Source organism: Neomonachus schauinslandi, chromosome Y, assembly GCF_002201575.2.
Source record: "Neomonachus schauinslandi chromosome Y, ASM220157v2, whole genome shotgun sequence".
Lineage (NCBI taxonomy): Eukaryota > Metazoa > Chordata > Mammalia > Carnivora > Phocidae > Neomonachus > Neomonachus schauinslandi.
In genome coordinates this window covers 1,967,983-1,982,084 of record NC_058420.1, presented here as the reverse complement: position 1 = coordinate 1,982,084, position 14,102 = coordinate 1,967,983, and the positions used below count along the sequence as shown (strand labels likewise).

The window sequence follows — 14,102 nt, the reverse complement described above, 5'->3', positions numbered from 1 at the left end:
TCTTTCTTTCTTTCTTTCTTTCTTTCTTTCTTTCTTTCTTTCTTTCTCTTCCTTCCTTCCTTCCTTTCTTTCTTTCTTTATATTTTTGATATTGAAAATTCAGGATTTATTAAATCCTTTTTAATTTTTTTTAAATTTATAATGTTAAGTTTGCCAACACAGTACATCATTAGGTTTTGATGTAGTGTTCAACGATTCATTAGTTGCGTTTAACAGCTGGTGCTCATCACAACACGTACCATCCTTTTTTTTTTTTTTTTTAAGATTTCATTCATTTTTTTTGTTTTGTTTTGTTTTGATTTTTTAATTCTATTATGTTATGTTAGTCACAATACAATACATCGTTGGTTTTTGATGTGGTGATCCACGATCCATTGTTTTCCTATAACACCCAGTGCTCCATGCAGTGCATGCCCTCCTTAATACCCATCACTGTGATTATAATTCCGCTCTCCCCCTCCCCTCTAAAGCCCTGTTTTTTCTCAGGGTCCATAGTCTCTCATGGTTCATCTCTCCCTCTAATCACCCCCCCATTTTCCTTTCCTTCTCTTAATGTCCTCCATGCTATTCCTTATGTTCCATACATAAGTGAAACCATATGCTAATTGGCTTTCTCTGCTTGACTTATTTCACTTAGCATAATCTCCTCCAGGCCCATCCATGTTGATGTAAAAGTTGGTTATTCATTCTTTCCGATGGCTGAGGAATATTCCAGTGTATATATGGACCACATCTTCTTTATCTATTCATCTGTTGAAGGGCATCTCAGCTCTTTCCACAGTTTGGCTATTGCAGACATTGCTGCTATGAACTTTGGGGTGCATGTGGTCCTTCTTTTCACTACATCTGTGTCTTTGTGGTAAATACCGAGGAGGGCAACTGCTCCTTCATAGGGAAGCTCTCTTTTTAAATTTTTGAGGAACCTCCACACTGTCTTGCAAAGTGGCTGTACCAACTTGCATTCCCTCTAACAGTGAAAGAGGGTTCCCCTTTCTCCACAAATTCTCCAACATTTGTTGTTTCTTTCCCTGTCCATTTCTTCCCATTCTAACTGGTGTAAGGTGGTATCTCAATGTGTTTTTTTTTAATTTTTTATTCTTATGTTAATCCCCATACATTACATCATTAGTTTTAAATGTACTGTTCCATGATTCATTGTTTGTGCATAACACCCAGTGCTCCATGCAGAATGTGCCCTCTCAATACCCATCACAAGGCTAACCCATCCTCCCACGCTTCTCCCCTCTAGATCCCTCAGTTTGTTTTTCAGTGTTCATCGTCTCTCAGGGTTCGTCTACCCCTCCGATTTCCCCCCCTTCATTCTTCCCCTCCTGCTACCTTCTTCTTCTTCTTCTTCTTCTTTTTTCTTAACATATATTGCATTATTTGTTTCAGAGGTACAGATCTGAGATTCAACAGTCTTGCACAATTCACAGCGCTTACCAGAGCACATAACCTCCCCAGTATCTATCACCCAGTCACCCCCATCCCTCCCACCCCACCCCCCACTCAAGCAACCCTCAGTTTGTTTCCAGCGATTAAGAATTCCTCATATCAGTGAGGTCATATGATACATTCTTCCTCTGTTTCACTTATTTCGCTCATCATAACACCCTCCAGTCCCATCTACGTCATTTCAAATGGCAAGACTTCATTCCTTTTCATGGCTGCATAATATTCCATTGTGTGTGTGTGTATATATATATATATATATATATATATATATATATACATATATATATATATGTACATATGTACATATGTACATGTATATATGTATATATGGTGTATATATATGCATATATATATACACCACATCTTCTTTATACATTCATCTGTCGATGGACATCTTGGCTCTTTCCACAGTTTGGCTATTGTGGACATTGCTGCTATAAACATCGGGGTGCAAGTACCCTTTTGATTCCCTACTTTTGTATCTTTGGTGTAAATACCCAGTAGTGCAATTGCTGGATCATATGGTAGCTCTATTTTCAACTTTTTGAGGAACCTCCATACAGTTTTCCAGAGTGGCTGCACCAGCTTGCATTCCCACCAACAATGTAGGAGGGTTCCCCTTTCTCCACATCCCCGCCAACATCTGTCGTTTCCTGATTTGTTAATTTTAGCCATTCTGACTGGTGTGAGGTGGTATCTCACTGAGGGTTTGATTTGGATTTCCCTGATGCCGAGCAATATTGAGCACTTTTTCATGTGTCTGTTGGCCATTTGGATGTCTTCTTTGGAAAAATGTCTGTTCATGTCTTCTGCCCATTTCTTGATTGGATTCTTTGTTCTTTGGGTGTTGAGTTTGATGAGTTCCTTATAGATTTTGGATACTAGCCCTTTATCTGATATGTCATTTGCAAATATCTTCTCCCATTTTGTCGGTTGTCTTTTTTGTTGTTGTTGTTGACTGTTTCCTTTGCTTTGCAAAAGCTTTTTGTCTTGATGAAGTCCCAATAGTTCATTTTTGCCCTTGCTTCCCTTGCCTTTGGTGATTTTTCTAGGAAGAAGTTGCTTCAGATGCGATTGAAGAGGTTGCTGCCTGTGTTCTCCTTTAGGATTTTGATGGACTCCTGTCTCACATTTAGGTCTTCCAACGATTTGGAGTCTATTTTGGTGTGTGGTGTAAGGAAATGGTCCAGTTTCATTCTTCTGCATGGGGCTGTCCAATTTTCACAACACCATTTGTTGAAGAGACTGTCTTTTTTCCATTGGACATTCTTTCCTGCTTTGTCAAAAATTAGTTGACCATAGAGTTGAGGGTCCATTTCTGGGCTCTCTATACTGTTCCCTTGATCTATGTGTCTGTTTTTGTGACAGTACCATACTGTCTTGATGATGACAGCTTTGTAATAGAGCTGGAAGTCCGGAATGGTGATGCCGCCAGCTTTGCTTTTCTTTTTCAACATTCCTCTGGCTATGCGGGGTCTTTTCTGGTTCCATACAAATTTTAGGATTATTTGTTCCATTTCTTTGAAAAAAGTGGATGGTATTTTGATAGGGATTGCATTGAATGTGTAGATTGCTCTAGATAGCATTGACATCTTCAAAATATTTGTTCTTCCAATCCATGAGCATGGAAAGTTTTTCCATTACTTTGTGTCTTCCTCAATTTCTTTCATGAGTATTTTGTAGTTTTCTGAGTAAAGATCCTTTGCCTCTTTGGTTAGATTTATTCCTAGGTATCTTATGGTTTTGGGTGCAATTGTAAATGGGATCGACTCCTTAATTTCTCTTTCTTCTGTCTTGTTGTTGGTGTATAGGAATGCCACTGATTTCTGTGCATTGATTTTATATCCTGCCAATTTACTGAATTACTGTATGAGTTCTAGCAGTTTTGGGGAGGAGTCTTTTGGGTTTTGCATATAAAAGATCATATCATCTGCAAAGAGTGAGAGTTTGACTTCTTCCTTGCCAATTTGGATGCATTTGATTTGCTTTTGTTGTCTGATTGCTGTGGCTAGGACTTCCAATACTATGTTGAATAGCAGTGGTGATAGTGGACATCTCTGTCATGTTCCTGACCTTAGGGGGAAAGCTCTCAGTTTTTCCCCACTGAGAATGATATTCGCTGTAGGATTTTCGTATATGGCTTTTATGATATTGAGGTATGCACTCTCCGTACATATACTCTGAAGAGTTTTGATCAAGAAAGGATGCTGTACTTTGTCAAATGCTTTTTCTGCATCTATTGAGAGGATCATATGATTCTTGTTCTTTCTTTTGTTAATGTATTGTATCACGTTGATTGATTTGCGGATGTTGAACCAATCTTGCAGCCCAGGGATCAATCCAACTTGGTCATGGTGAATAATCCTTTTAATGTACTCTTGGATCCTATTGGCTAGTAATTTGGTAAGAATTTTTGCATCCATGTTCATCAGGGATATTGGTCTCTAATTCTCCTTTTTGATGGGGTCTTTGTCTTGTTTTGGGTTCAAGGTAATGCTGGCCTCATAAAATGAGTTTGGAAGTTTTCCTTCCATTTCTATTTTTTGGAACAGTTTCAGAAGAATAGGTATTAATTCTTCTTGAAATGTTTGGTAGAATTCCCCTGGGAAGCCAACTGGCCCTGGGCTTTTGTTTGTTGGGAGATTTTTGATGACTGCTTCAATTTCCTTAGTGGTTATAGGTCTGTTCAGGTTTTCTATTTCTTCCTGATTCAGTTTTGGTAGTTGATACATCTCTAGGAATGCAACCATGTCTTTCCGGTTATCTAATTTGCTGGCATAGAGTTGCTCATAATATATTCTTATAATTGTTTGTATTTCTTTGGTGTTGGTTGTGATCGCTCCTCTCATTCATGATTTTTTTGATTTGGGTCATTTCACTTTTCTTTTTGATAAGTCTGGCCAGGGGTTTATCAATCTTGTTAATTCTTTCAAATAACCAGATCCTAATTTTGTTGAGCTTTCTACTGTTCTTTTAGTTTCTATTTCATTGATTTCTGTTCTGATCTCTATTATTTCTCTTCCCCTGCTGGGTTTAGGCTTTATTTGCTGTTGTTTCTCCAGCTCCTTTAGGTGTAAGGTTAGGTTGTGTACTTGAGACCTTTCTTGTTTCTTGAAAAAGGCTTGTATTGCTATATACTTTCCTCTTAGGACTGCCTTTGCTGCATCCCAAAGATTTTGAATAGTTGTGTTTTCATTTTCATTGGTTTCCATGTATTGTTTTAATTATTCTTTAATTTCCTGGTTGACCCATTCATTCTTCAGTAGGATGCTCTTTAGCCTCCATGTATTTGAGTTCTTTCTGACTTTCCTCTTGTGATTGAGTTCTAGTTTCAAAGCATTGTGGTCTGAAAATAGGCAGGGAATGATCACAATCTTTTGGTACTGGTTGAGACCTGACTTTTGACCTAGGATGTGATTGATTCTGGAGAATGTTCCATGGGGACTAGAGAAGAGTGTGTATTCCATTCCTTTGGCATGGAATGTTCTGAATATGTCTGTGACGTCCATTTGTCCCAGTGTGTCATTCAAAGTCTTTATTTCTTGTTGATCTTTAGCTTAGACGATCTGTCCATTTCAGTTAGGGGGGTGTTATAGGCCTCCACTACTATTTTATTGTTGTCAATGTGTTTCTTTGCTTTTGTTATTAATTGCCTTATATAATTGGCTGCTCCCCTGTTAGGTGCATAGATATTTACAATTGTTAGATCTTCTTGTTGGATAGACCCTTTAAGTAGGCTATTTTGTCCTTGCTCATCTCTTATTATAGTCTTTGTTTTAAAATCTAATTTGTCTGATATAAGGATTGCCACCTCAGCTTTCTTTTGGTGTCCATTAGCATAGTAAATGGTTTTCCACCCCCTCACCTTCAATCTGGGGGTGTCTTTGGGTGTAAAATGAGTCTCTTGCAGACAGCATATCGATGGTTTTTTAATCCAATCTGTTGGCCTGTGTCTTTTGATTGCATTTAGCCCATTTACATTCAAGGTAACTATTGAAAGATAGGAATTTAGTGCCATTGTATTGCCTTCAAGGTGATTGTTAGTGTATATTGCCTGTGTTCCTTTCTGGTGTATGTTGCTCTTAGGGTCTCTCTTTGCTTAGAGGACCCCTTTCAAGATTTCTTGTAGGGCTGGTTTTGTGTTTGCAAATTCCTTTAGTTTTTGTTTGTCCTGGAAGCTTTTTATCTCTCCTTCAATTTTCAATGACAGCCTAGCTGGATATAGTATTCTTGGCTGCATAGTTTTCTCGTTTAGTGCTCTGAATATATCCTGCCATTCCTTTCTGGCCTGCCAGGTCTCTGTGGATAGGTCTGTTGTCAATCTAATGTTTCTACCATTCCAGTTTCCAGATCTCTTCTCCTGAGCCGCTTTCAGGATTTTCTCTTTTCCTCTGAGACTCATAAGTTTTACTATAAGATGTCGGAGTGTTAACCTATTTTTATTGAATTTGAGAGGGGTTCTCTGTGCTTCCTGGATTTTGATACCTGTTTCCTTCCCCAAATTAGGGAAGTTCTCTGCTATAATTTGTTCCGGTATACCTTCTGTCTCTCTCTCTTTCTTCTTCTTCTGGAGTCCAATTATTCTAATGTTGTTTTGTCTTATGGTACCGCTTGTCTCTCGAATTCTGCCCTCGTGATCCAGTAGTTGTTTATCTCTCTTTTTCTCAGCTTCTTTATTTTCCATTATTTGGTCTTCTATATCACTGATTCTCTCTTCTGCCTCAGTTACCCTAGCATTTAGTACCCCATATTTGATTGCATCTCATTAATAGCCTTTTTGATTTTGACTTGTTTAGATTTTAGTTCTTTTACTTCTCCAGAAAGGTTTTCTCTAATAACTTCCATGCTATTTTCAAGCCCAGCTAGTATGTTTAAAGTAATGATTCTGAATTCTAGATCTGACATCATACTAATGTCCGTATTGAGTAGGTCCCTAGCAGTCGGTACTACCTCTTCTTCCTTTGTTGAGGTGATTTTTTCCGTCTTGTCATTTTGTCCAGAGGAGAATAAATTAATGAGAGAATAGAATGCTAACAGGGTAACAATGTCCACAGAAAATATACTCTAAACAAATCAGAAAAGATCTGAAGGACAGGGAAAAGAAAGGGAAAGAGAGAAAAAAGAAAAAAGAAATAAAAAAAGTAAAAGAAAAAGATAAAGGTAAAAACAAACAAAAACAGAACAAAAAAAATATGATCAGATAAGATCTGGCTGGTACATAGATCAGTGCCACACACTAGATTTTGGATGTAATTTGGTCTGTTAGAATAAAGTGCTTCCCAAAATTTTAAAGACAGAAAAACTTATATATGTACAATAGTAAGGGTTGATATGATGAAGGGATAGAATATGAATGTAAAGATGAAAGTTATAAAAAATTTATAAAAGGAATTGACAAGGAGTTGTTTGAAAAAAGAAAGAAGAGGATTTAAAAAAAAGAAAAAAAAATTGGAGATAATGTGATCCAGCAGGGGAGTAGAAAAATACCATACACTAGAGATTTAGGGTATGTTTTGATCTGTTAGAAGAAACTATCTCAAAATTTTAAATAGAGAAAAACTTATATATATATATGCCAAAAATACAGGTAACTACTATGAAGGGATAGAATATGACTCTAAAAATGAAAAATAAAAATGTTTTTTTTTTTTTTAAAGGGATTGATAAGATGTTGGTTGAAAAAGGGGAAAAGAAAAATTAAAAAAAAAGACAGTTAAAAAAATTAACTTTGAAAGACAAAAGAATCATGGTAAAAAGCCATGGATTCTATGTGTAGTATTCCCCTAGCGCTGGTGTTCTGCCATTCTCATTGATGGATAAACTTTGTCTTGGCTGGCTGTTCTCGCTGCTCTTCTGGGGAGGGGCCTGTTGGCATGGTTCCTAAATGTCTTTGCCAGAGGTGGAATTGCCCCACCCTTGCCCGGTCCAGGCTAAGTAATCTGCTCAGGTTTGCTCTCAGGAGCGTTTGTTCCCTGCAAGCTTTCCGTACAGCTTTGCTGGCCGAGAGTGAAAATGGCAGCCTCCCAATCTCCGCCCCAGAGGAGCTGAGAACTCGGGGGCCCGATCCTCTGTGAGCCCCCAGAGAAAAGCTGTCAGTCACTCCCATCTCCCCAGCCTCCGGCCACACCCTGTGTTCCGTAGCTTGTGACCGAGCATTTCTATCTCCGGCACCCCACCCCGTGTGGAGTCTCCAAACACAGCAGATCCCCGTGGTGCGCTCATGGGCCCCTTCTCCCGGGGAAGGAAGGTGAGTCTCCCTGGATCTGCTGCTTGTTGGGTCCCTGCTGGAGGAGCAGTGGCCCGACTGCGCACGGGATCATGCTTTATGGCAACCCTGAGCTGAGAGCCCGCTCCTCGGCTCTGTCTCTGCAGCCGGCACCCCTGTTCTGATACCTGGGAGCTCTGCCACACTCAGGCACCCCCAGTCTTTCTGTAACCCCGAGCGTTGTGAGACCACACTGTCCCGCGAGGTTTCCACCCCCCGCTTAGCCACTGGAGTGATGTCCATCAGCAGAGCCGACTTCTAAAATTCTGATTTTGTGCTCTGTGGCTCTATCACTTGTCAGACGTGCCCAACGAAGGCCCCTCCCTGCCATCTATCCTCCCTAATATCGCCTCAGATTCACTACTCCACACGTCCTACCTTCCAGAATGTGGTCGCTTTTCTGTTCAGAGAGTTGTTACTATTCTTTTATTCAATCTCCTGTTGCAGTTGTAGGGGTTCAGAATGGTTTGATCCCTATCCAACAAATTCCTGAGATCAGACGACATCCAGGTCTCCTACTCCTCCGCCATCTTGTTCCGCCCCTATTTCTGTATTGTTTTAATGTTTGACGATGATATGATTTTATCTTTCATTTTGCATATATTGAGCCTACATCCTAGAGATTAACTCAATTTATCATGAATTATAAAACTTTTTAATAATTAAATTTTGTTAGTCACCATACAGTTCATCATTAGAATTTTATGTACTGTTCCATGATTTATTGTTTGCATATAACACCCAGTGTTTCACGCAATTTATGTCCTCCTTAAGAACCATCAGCAGGCTAACCCATCCCCTCTGCCCTCCCCTCTGAAATGCTCAGATTGTTTCACAGAGTCCATAGTCTCTCATGGTTCATCTCCCCCTCTGGTTCCCCACCTTCATTTTTCCCTTCGTTCTCCTACTATCCTCCATGCTATTCCTTATGTTCCACAGATAATTGAAACCATAGAATAATTGTCTTTTGCTGCCTGACTTATTTCACTTAGCATAATCCGTCCAGTTCCATCATGTCAATACAAATGGTGGGTATTCATTCTTTGCAATGGCTGAGTAATTATTCTATTGTATATCTGGGCCGCATCTTCTTTATCCACTCATCTGTTGAACGACATCTTGGCTCCTTCCAGTTTGGCTATTGTGGATATTGCTGCTATGAACATTGAGGTGCATGTGCCCCTTATTTTCACTACATCTCTATTTTAGGGGTAAATACTCAGTAGTGCAGTTCCTGGATCATAGGGTAGCTCTATTTTTATCTTTCTGAGGAACCTCCATAATGTTTTCCAAAGTGGCTGTACCAACTTGCATTCTGAACAACACAAATCAGGTCTCAACCATTACCAAAAGATTGAGATTATCCCCTGCATATTCTCACACCTCAGTGCTTTGAAATTGGAACTGAAGCACAAGAAAAAATTTGGAAGGAATTCAAACACTTGGAAGCTAATGGCCATCCTGCTTAAGAAGGCTCAGGTCAACCAGGAAAGTAAAGAAGAACTTAAACAATTCATGGAAAGCAATGAGAAGGAAAACTCATCAGTCCAAAACCAACCTAAGTTGGTTCTAAGGTGGAAATACATAGCCATCCAAGCCTCACTCAAAAACATAGAAAAATCCCTAATACACCTTTAAAAACTGGAGATAGAACAACAAATAAAATCTAAGCCAAGCAGAAGAAATGAAACTTTCAGTGTGCTGCTGAAGCCTATTATCTAGCATTTTTGAGAATTATTACATCCAAATTCGACAGGGCTAACAATATATGAACTTTTTTGGTAATATCCTTCTGTAATCCCAGTAATGCTGTTTATAAGTGAGTTTGGGAGTGTTCCTTCCTTTTCAATTTTTTGGAAGCCTTTGAGTAGGATTCACATTCATTCTTCTTTAAATGTTTGGTAAAATTCAACAGTAAAACTATCTCTTTCTTGTCTTTTCTTGGGTAAGATGTTTATGGTTACTGTTTCTATTTTCTTACCCTTAATTTGTCTTCAATTTTCCTTTTTTTAATGTCACAAATAACTCTTTTCCTGATTTTTTGGGAGATATAATTCACATAATAATTGTGTAAGTTTAAGTTGTACAACGTGTTTGTTTGATACACATATATTACAGAAATTTTACCAACACAGCATTAGCTAAGAGCTCCATCTTGTCATATAATGACCAATTACTTAGCTGTGGTGAAAACATTTAAGATCTATTTTCTTGACAATTTTCAAATACAAAATTCAGTGTTCATTATAATCACTAGGCTTTGCATTAGATCCCCATAAGTTGTTGATCGTGTAACTGGAAGTTTGTGCCCTCTGATCAAAATCGTCCCATTTTCACCACCTCTCAGCCTTTGGTAACTGTTATGCTACCGTTACTTGTATAAGTTCAGTTTCTCTAGATTCCACATATAAGTGATATCATACAGTATTTTTCTCTATCATATTACACTTAATATCCTCATTTTAGTTACATTTTAGTAAATAAGACTATTTTCTTTTTTATTATGGCTGAATAATACTCTATTGCATACCTATATGCAATCTTCTTTATCCAGTCAGTCGCCTATTGAGAGATACTTAGATTGTTTCCATGTCTTGGCTAGTGTAAATAACACTGACTGGAACATGGGAAATATCTCTTTGATACCCTGTTTTTATTTGCTTCGTATATATATACCCACAGTGGCATTGTTTTGTCATAGGGCTGCTGTATTTTTAATTTTTTGAAGAACATCCATACTGTTTTCCACTATGACCGAACGAGTTTATATTCCCACCACTATTCAAGTTTTCTTTTCTCCACAGGGCTCTTATTACTTTTATCTCTTATTTTTTGTTAATAGCCATTCTATCAGGTATGATGTGATTTTTCTCATGTGATTTTGATTTGCATTTTCCTGATGATAGTGATTTTGAGCCTCTTTCATACACCTGTTCACCATTTGGTTGTGTAGTCTTCCTTCTCCTAATGTCCTCCATGCTATTCCTTATGTTCCAAAAATAAGTGAAACCATATGATAATTGACGTTCTCTGCTTGACTTATTTCACTTAATGTAATCTCCAGTTCCATCCATGTTGATGTAAAAGTTGGGTATTCATCCTTTCTGATGGCTGAGTCATATTCCATTGTATATGTGGACCACATCTTCTTTATCCACTCATATAAGTTCTGTTTTTAACATTTTGAAGAATCTCCATACTGTTTTCCAAAGTGGCTCTAACTGTTTGCATTCCCATCAACAGGGCAAGAGGGGTCCCCTTGCTACCCATCCTTGCCAACACCTCCTGTTTCTTGTGTTGTTAATTTTGGCCATTCTGACAGGTGTGAGGTGATATCTCATTGTAATTTTGATTTCCATTTCCCTGATTATGAGTGATGTTGAGCATCTTTAATGTGTCTGTTGGCCATTTGTGTGTCTTCTTGGAAAAATGTCTTATCATTTTTTGCCCATTTTTAAACTGTGTTATTTGGTTTGGGAATGTTGAGTTTGATAAGTTCTTTATAGATACTGGATACTAACCCTTTATCGGATATGTCATTGGCAAATATTTTCTCCCATTCTTTAGATTGCTTTTTAGTTCTACCAATTATTTCCTTCTCTGTGCAGAATCTTTTTATCTTGATGAAGTCCCAGTAGTTTATTTTTGCTTTTTTACCCTTGCCTCAGGAGGCATATTTAGGGAAAAAAAAAATATCGCTTTGGCTGAAGCCAGAGACATTACCGCCTGTTCTCTCTTCTAGGATTTTTAAGGTTTCAGGTCTCATATTTGCATGTATAATCAGTTTTGTGTTTATTTTGTGTGTGGTGAAAGAAGGTGGTCCATTTTCATTCATTTGTGTGAATTTTCAACATCATTTATTAAAGTGGCTGTCTTTTTCCTGCTGGGTATCATTTTTACCTTTCTCAAAGATTAATTAATCATAGATAATTGTGGATTTATTTCTGTGATTTCTATTCTGTTCCAGTTATCGATATGTCTATTTTGGTGCCAGTACATACTGGTATGATTACTCCTGCACTTAATAAAGGCTGAAGTCCAGCTTTGCGCAGTGGCAGTATCGTAGCCAATGAGGTTTATCCGAGGTGCGATTATTGCTAATTGAAATAAAAGCTGAAGTCCAGAATTATGATGCATCCAACTTTGTTGTGCTTTTGTTTTGTTTTTTGTTTTGTTTTCAAGTTTCTTTGACCCTTGAGGTCCTTGTGTTCCCATATGAATTATAGGATCATTTGTTCAAATTCAGTGAAAAATGCTGTTTATATATCGAAACGGATGGCATTACATGCACAGATTGCTTTGGGTAATATGGATATTTTGACAATATTTGTTATATGGTAGATGAGTATGGGATGCCTTTCCACTTCTTTGTGTTAACTGCAATTTCTTTCATCAGTGTTTTATAATTTTCAGAGTACAGGTCTTTCAACTCTGATTATGTTCATTTCTAGGTATCTTATTGGTTTGGGGGGCTTTGTAAATGGGATTGTTTCTTAATTTCACTTGCAGCTGCTTCATTGTCAGTGTATAGGGGTGAAACAGATCTCTGCACATTGATTTTTTATTCTGCAATCTTACTGAATTCCTTTATCAGTTCTGATGGTTATTTGGTTGAGTCTTTAGGGTTTTCTCTATATAGAATCATGTCATCTGCAAATAGTGAAAGTTTGAGTTCTTCCTTGCTGATTTGGATGCCTTTTATTTGTTTTTGCTTTCTGATTGCTGTGACTAGGACATCCAGTACTATGTTGAATAATGTGGTGAGAGTTGACATCCTCATATTGATCCTGACCAAAGGGAGCATGCTCTCCGTTTTTCTGCATCAAATATAATGTTCACTGTGGATTTTTCATAGATAGCCTTTTTGGTTTCTTCAAGTTTTATATTTCTTACTGTTTCAATTTTGGTGGTTTACATGTTTCTAGGAATTTATCAGTTTCATCTAGGTTTCCAATTTGTTGCCACAGAGTTCTTCACAATGTTCTCTTATACTTGTCTGTACATCTGTGAGTTGGTTGTTATTTGTTCCCTCTCATTTGTGATTTTATTTGTCTGGGTTCTTTCTCTTTCATTTTTGGTAAATCTTGCTAGGGGTTTTATCTTATTAATTTTTTCCAAAGAACCAGCTCCTGGTTTCATTGATCTGTTCTACTCTTGTGTTGCTTGTTTTTCTTGTTGTTTCTTTATCACTTATTTCTGCCCTAATCTTTATTATTTCTCTTGTCCTGCTGGATTTAGACTTCCTTTCAGGTGTAAAGTTAGGTTGTGTATTTGAGACTTTTCCTGCTTGTTGAGGAAGGCCTGTATCACTATATACTTCCCTCGTAGGACTTCACTTGCTGCATCCCAAAGTTTTGGGGACGTCATGTTTCTATTTTCATTTGTGTCCATGTATTTTTAAAATTTCTTCTTTGGTCTCCTGGTTGACCCATTCATTCTTTACTAGGATGTTCATTAACTTCCTTGTATCTGTGAAGTTTCAAATATTTTTTTTCTTGTGGTTGACTAAGTTTCATAGCACTGTGGTCTGAAAACAAACATAGTATGATCTCCATCTTGTTGTGCCAGTCAAGACCTGATTTTTGACCCCATATGTGATCAATTCTGGAGAATGTTCCAAGTTCACTTGAGAAGAATGTGGGCTCTGCTGCTTGAGGGTTGCTGCTCTGAATATATTTGTTAAGTCCCTCTGATCCAATGTGTCGTTCAAAGCCCTTGTTTCCTTGTGGATTTTCTGCTTCAGTGATCTTCCCATTGCTTTGAGAAGGGTGTTAAATTCCCCTATTATTTCTTTTATGTTTCTTTATGTTTGTTATTAACTGTTTTATGTACTTGGGTGCTTCCACAGTAGGGGCATAACATGTTTTAGATCTTCTTGTTGGATAGGCCCCTTCATTATGACATAGTTTCTGTCTTCATCTCTTGTTACAGTCTTTCTTTTAAAGTCTAGTTTGTCTGCTGATGGTATTGGTATTCTGGCTTTCTTTTGACATCCATTTGCATGACAAATTGTTCTCCATCCCCTTACTTTCAAACTGCTAGTGTCCTTAGGTATATAATGAGTGTCTTCTAGGCAGCATAGAGATGGCTCTTGTTTCTTTATCCATTCTGACACCCTATGTCTTTTGACTGAAGCATTTTGTCCATTTATTTCCCTAAGTCCATTCTCGTGTTCCATGATTTTTCCTTCTCTCTTTTGTTTAGCTTTATTATTTTCCATTATTTTGTCTTCTAGATCACTAATTAGAACCTCAGTACACTCATGTGTGATTTTATTTATTTGGGTAGGCTTCTGGCCCACTGTTCATTGCATCCAGTCTGTTTCCCATATCTTCATCTCAGAATGTTTTTTAACTATATTATCTCTGTAGTAAGGGTCTCC

At 37.8% G+C, this 14,102-nt stretch overlaps 1 non-coding gene across 1 annotated transcript; it reads left to right on the top strand.

The window, feature by feature from the left end:
- Positions 1 to 11,760: 11,760 nt before the first annotated feature.
- On the top strand, positions 11,761 to 11,902 carry LOC123323613. Its single transcript, XR_006539494.1, has one exon. It is a non-coding gene; the product is annotated as a U4 spliceosomal RNA (small nuclear RNA).
- The last annotated feature ends 2,200 nt before the right edge of the window (positions 11,903 to 14,102 follow it).